The following is a 6,327-nucleotide window of genomic DNA, read 5'->3' as shown; positions in this document are numbered from 1 at the left end:
AAGGGGAACCTTGAGAAAGGTCACCAGATTAGGAGTCAGGAGAGCCGAGGACCTAATCTTTACTCTGTATCACCCTGGGCCACAACGTCACCTATAATAGGAAGATACCTGACCAGGTGTCTACAATTCTATTCCTTTTTATCTTTCTTATATGGTTCTGTAACTGTTTTCTGTTCTGGCCTCCCCTGAAGTTGATCAGTTAATCAAAATGCATCTATTAAGCACTTGCTACGTGCCAAGCACCATGCTAGGCACTAGGGATACAAAGAAAGGTTAAAAAAAAACAGTCCTTGCCCTCAAGAAGCTCACTCTAATGGGGGAGACAACACAAATAACTGTACATACAAGATATATAGTAGAGATGAGGGGTAATCTCATGGGGAAAAACCTACAGGAAGTGGGATTTGTGCCGAGACCTAAAGCAAGCCAGGAGAGACAGGTGAGGAGGGGAGACGTGCCAAGTCTGGGGAAGCACACAGACCTCTGAGGCTGGAGGGTCACATGCAAGGGAGAAGGGACTTGAGTGTAAACAGACTGGAAAGAGAGGAAGTGGCCGAGTTATAAAGACCTTTCAGAGCCAACCAAGAAGAGATTTCAACTCATCTCATTCCTTTTTTAGCATCCCCCACAGTCCTGGTCACAAAGTAGGCACCCAAATACACATGGGTTGAAGAAATGATTTAATGTGCCCTTCACAATGCCTAATGTCTGCTGGCCTGACAGTCAGGGCAGGCCCAGCCTACGGCCCCACCGTGCCTTACGTCACCCTCTCCCTACATCAGACCCAACCAAAGCATCCACTTCTTTGTTACAGGTGAGAGCTCCGAAGCCCATCCCATATGGTGCCCCTCAGCCACGCTGGGAAGAGGCAAGATGGGACCCACCGGCCCTCCCTGTGAAATGGACACCGTTGGGCTTCTGAGTCAGTGAAAAGCAGCAAGAGAGCGCCATGCTGGGCACCTATGGACATCGCTGATGGAAGCTTTTCTAGGTTAACTGTAAAGCTGGGTCTTACAACCATGTAGCCCCAGTGAGCCTCTAACCTCTCTAAACCTCAATCAGATGTTGCATCTGTAAAGAGAAGGATTCGTTTAGACCAAGGGTGGGGAATCTGCAGCCTCGGAGCCACATGTGGCCTGCTGGGTCCTTGGGTGCAGCCTTTTGGTTGAGTTCAAGTTTTAAAAAACAAATCCTTTTATTAAGGGGATTTGTTCTGTGAAGTTTAGATTCAGTCAAAGGGCTGCAACTGAGGGCCTAGAAGGCCACATATGACCTCAAGGCTGCAGGTTCCCCACCCTTGCTCTAGACCTTTCAGTGCTAAAATCCTTTGAATTACTTACCTAATTAGTTGGTCTTGGGCTTCAAACAAACACTTCCTTTTCTTATTTATATCTCTAATCACCTAAATAATACAGTAATCATTACCATCACCATTTACAACACCATATTATATTTATATAGAGCTTTAAGTACTCATAATATTATTATTATGATGGCTAACATTTATATAGTGCTTACTGTGTGCCAGGCACTGGGCTAAGCAGTAATCATCTTAATAGATTCTCACAGCAACCCTGAAAGGTAGATGCTATTATTATCCCCATTTTAGATATAAGGAAATTGAGGCAAACAGGTGAAGTGATTTATCTAGGGTCACACAGCTAGTGAGTGCTCAAAGCCTGATCTGACCCCAGGTCTTCCTGTCTCCAGGCCCTACAGTCTAGCCACTTGACCATCCACCTGCCCCAAGCAGAACAGCATGTTATCTTGGAAAGACTCAGACTGGACCCAGAGCATGCAGGATGCTATGAATGTGTGTTATCAAGGACAAACCTCCCCACCACTGGCATAATGTTATTTGCACCCCAAACTGGATCCCCTGTGTGTCCTCCTGAGGTAAGACAGGGACGGTCCAGTCTGTGCCAGACTGGGAAAATGTTGCACAACTGGGGTCCTTTGCAAATAAGCGGACCCTCCTACCTTCATAATCTAGCTTCATAATCTTTTCCCTAGGGAAAAGAATGTGGCTTTTGCCATCACCTTGCTCCTCCATTTTAGAAGGGGGTTTCATCCTTTGCCCACCCGTACTACACCTTTCCCTTCCCGTGCCATGCCCCTTTAGATGGAAATGTGTGTTTTCTCCTCCATTTGTTGCATGGCCATAACTATGCAAACTTCTGTAAGGATTATGAACTCTTTGGGTTCTACAGAAGTGCACATTCATTTATCTCATAATAAACCTGCTTTTCACATACATATTGTGACACTGTGATTGCTTGTTGACAATTCACACAAGTAGTAAATATCTGAAATAGGATTTGAACTCAAGTCCTCTGACTCCAGAAGCAGGGCTCTCTCTACTTCTAACCACCCTGCCTCTGTGGTTAGAAGAGGCCTTAGAGAGAATGGAGAGATGAGCCAAGAAGACTACTGTTAGGATGTTAGCCATCCATGGCTCAGCAGGAAGAGCATGAAGGAATCAAAAGTCTTATTAGAAAGGGCTGTCACTTAGCACAGGAGGGACCGCTCTGGTCTTTAAAAGGACAACCACCTTCAAGTCCCTTCCAGGTGTAAATCTAGATGATCCCATGTGGAATCAGGACGAGAGTCCAATCCTGGCAGGCTTTTGGAATTCAAACCAATACAGAAATGTGACTTGTCTCATTTGATAATCAATGTGTAGTGCAAATATTAGTGTCCTCATTATACAGATGAAGAAACAGGCCCAGATAAAGTGACCTGTCTAAGGTCACACACCTAGTAGGGCAGCTCGGTGGTACAGTGGGTAGAGTTCCGGACCTAGCATCAGGAAGACTTCACCCTGTTTGCCTCAGTCTCAGCATCTGTAAACAGAACTAGAAAAGGAAATGGCAAACTACTCCAGTATCTTTGCCAAGAAAACCCCAAAAGAGTTCATGAAGAGTTGTACGTGACTGAAAGTGACTGAACAACAGTAACACATATCTTGTAAGCAGGAGAGCTGGAATTCAGATACAGGTCTTCTGACTCCTAGTCCAGAAACTCAAGGTTTCTTCCTCTTTAAGACTAACGTGAACACTGCAATGTTGTGAGGAATCGTTCAGGCAGCTAGGTGATGAATGAATGAGTTCTGGACCTAGAGTCAGGAAGACCAGAATTTCAATTCTGCCTCTGACACTGAATAGCTCTGTGACCCTAAGCGAGTCATTTCACTTCTGTCTGGCTCAATATATGATAGCACCGACTTCCAAGGCCTGTTGTACGGACCAAATGAGCTAATCTATATGTAAAGGACTCTGCTCAGCTTAAAGCATAATATAAATGTTTGTTACTGTTGTTATTATTACTACTCTTCATATTATTTTATAAAAGTGTACATCACAAATCACAAGTGACCTACCTTAGCATTCTTCCTTTTGAAGTTTTTCAATTTCTGGACTTCTGAAAGCTACACATGATAAAAAACATTTACATTCAACATTCAAAACTAGAAATGTTTGTACTTTTATTGTTATTTTAGCATGGAACACATGGCCATACTGGTCTCTCATAGGCCATAGGCATGTCTGAACAACAGGGACAGTCTAGCCCCTGGTCTAAAGAACAAGATAAAATGGTTACATATTTCAACAACTCATATTCAGAAATGGTGGTTTCATGTCAATAAAACTTACAATTTTAATAAGCTGTTCCTTAAAAATAGAATAAAAACTGTCGACTGCTCTCTGGCAAATTATAGATTCCACTTGCTGCCTGTAAGGACAAGAAAGAGGAATTTAGGTATTTACTCACAATCAGCTACATGTTGATATAACTCTCCAGTTTCAGTTATCCTCTTTACAGGAACAATGAATGTGTATTTTAGATTGATCAGGAATCCTTTCTGTTGGTTTTATATAAATGAATGATGAACAGAATATATATATATATTCAAAATATATTCTATATATATTCAAAACTGTGGGGTTGGTCTTCGTGACCTTTCCTGCGTCCCGTGATGATGGGAAGCCTGTTTTTTTTTTTTTTCAAGTTATAATGCCATGTAACTAATCACTTGGGTCTTTCCTAGTATGTTAGCTAATAAAATAATTTTCAGAAGAGTCTGAAAAACTATTCCTTCCTGGACCATTCTATCAGATGATAAAATGCCCTCAACTCCAAAACACTAATGCCTAGAGACAGATTATCAAACTCTTTGTTTAGTGATAGAAACACTGAGTGCAAGCCTTGCAAATTGTAAGCAGTCAACAAGTTTCTATTGATTTGTTCTATTTCTTGAATTCTTTGAGGAGGTAAACACTTTAATGTCTGTCAGTACAACTAATATTAGCTCAACATCAATGGTTCAGTAGAACTTTCTCAACATAAAAGAAACTCATGGTCTTAAAGTAATAAAGGAAACCTAGGGAAATAATAGTAAAGTATCAAATCTTCTAACTTGTTCTGAATCATCAATTTCTAAAATTAACACAGGATCACATATTGAATTTAATAACACATGGTAACAGATAAAGTCAAAAGCCAGTCCTAGGACAGTTAAGAATAAAATGGCATTCATCAATTGGGGAATGGCTGAGCAAGTTGTGGTATATGAATGTGATGGAATACTATTGTGCTATAAGAAATGATGAACAGGCTGACTTCAGAAAAAACCTGCAAAGACTTGTATAGTCTGATGCTGAGTGAAGTGAGCAGAACCAGGAGAATGTTGTACACAGTAACGGCCACCTTGTGCAATGACTAATATTGATAAACTTAACCCTTCCTAGCAATACAAGGATCTACGACATCTCCAAAGGCCTCGTGATGGAAAATGCTATCCAATCCAAAGAACGAACTATGGAAGTTGAATTGCTATTTTTTTTCCTCTTCTATTGAGTTTTGTTTCCTCCTATTGGTTCTAATTTTTACTTACAACATCACTAATATGAAAATAAGTTTAATAGGAATGTAAATGTATAGCCTATATCAGATTGTGTGCCGTCTTAGCGAGGGTGATGGGGAGGAAGGGGAAGAAAAATTTTAAAAGCAAATGGAAGTGATTGTTGATAAATCAAAATAAATTAATAAAAAATTTTTAAAAATAAAGTAAAAAAAGAATAAAATGGCATTATTGTCATGATTACCTTTGAAAAAAATTCTGTCCCAATATTCCAAACTGAGTTAGAGACAAAGTAAATAGAGTACAATTCCTGCTTCCATGATGCTTTTAAGCTGTGCTTCTAAGTATATGGTAGTGGAAGATGTAGGAGTAGATGACATCACCAAGTTTGTAAAAAGACTCCAGCGGCTAAAACCCAAATATTACAAAAAGCATGAAAATGGACTGGCTTTATATGCTAAGAATCTGATTCCTAGCTGGGGGACTGGGCTCTTACTTCTCTACTTTTACTGACTCCTCACTATATTTCACTCTCTTCAGTAGCTTTTTCAAACCTTCTGCTACTGCCTAACAGCCATCAAAGGAGAAAGAGGAGTTTTCAATCTGGATATTCTTTCCTTCAGAGAAGTCACTTCACACAAGTTCTCCTCCTCTTAATCCACTCCTCCAATGGCTCCTAGTTATCTTCCCAGTTTCATGAAGTGGGTATTTACCCCAGCCTTCCTCTCCCTATATAACCTCCTTTGATGATCCCAGCGATTCCAATAGCTTTCACTATCACTGTTGATAGTGACTACCATCTTTCTGATGACTCCCATGCTCAGGATTCTCTCCAGACCACCTGGAGCAGATGACTCAGTCCACACTGAGAAAAGTGAGCACTTAATCCGATGGGAGGTCCTCCTCAAAAAACTCAGCATCACCACACATTTTCTGTTCCTCCCTCATCTCAGGTGAAAAATACTCACTATTCCTCAATAAAGGTTAATCCCTCTACTTGTAACCCTTAAGCCTATCCCCTGAGGACTCCAAACTCTCTTCCTCTTTTATGCATCTGCAACCTCTCCCCCTTCACTGATTCTTTCTCATCTACCTTTGTTTTGTTTTTTACATTTCCAGGTTTTTTTAATTAACCTATTTCTCCTCTAATTTTAATTTGTGTCTCCTCTTTTATTTTGTTGGCTTTCTAATTTTTTCTCTGTTACTTTTTTAAAATTTATTTTTAGGCAATTGGGGTTAAATGACTTCCACAGTCAGTAAGTGTCAAATGTGGTCTGAGGCCGGATTTGAACTCTGGTCTTCCTGACTCCAAGGCCAGCGCTCTATCCACTCCACCACCTAGCTGCCCCAAGGTTTTCTAATTTTTAAAAACACATTCAGTTCAATCATCTCTTTTCTATTTTCTTAATAGAAAGTATTTATGTATGTATGTATGTATGTATGTATGTATGTATGTACGTACGTGT

The 6,327-nt window shown here is 40.5% G+C and overlaps 1 long non-coding RNA gene across 1 annotated transcript; it reads right to left on the bottom strand.

Annotated features, from left to right (window-relative positions):
- Positions 1 to 1,231: 1,231 nt before the first annotated feature.
- LOC114040564 lies at positions 1,232 to 3,998 on the bottom strand. The gene is made up of 3 exons (XR_003568794.1): positions 3,654 to 3,998; positions 3,380 to 3,427; positions 1,232 to 1,402 (listed from the first exon to the last, which is right to left on the bottom strand). It is a non-coding gene; the product is annotated as an uncharacterized LOC114040564 (long non-coding RNA).
- Positions 3,999 to 6,327: the final 2,329 nt, after the last annotated feature.

This window comes from Vombatus ursinus, unplaced genomic scaffold (assembly GCF_900497805.2).
Source record: "Vombatus ursinus unplaced genomic scaffold, bare-nosed wombat genome assembly UNPS02013589.1, whole genome shotgun sequence".
NCBI classification, from domain to species: domain Eukaryota; kingdom Metazoa; phylum Chordata; class Mammalia; order Diprotodontia; family Vombatidae; genus Vombatus; species Vombatus ursinus.
This window is presented reverse-complemented; position numbering and strand designations above follow the sequence as displayed.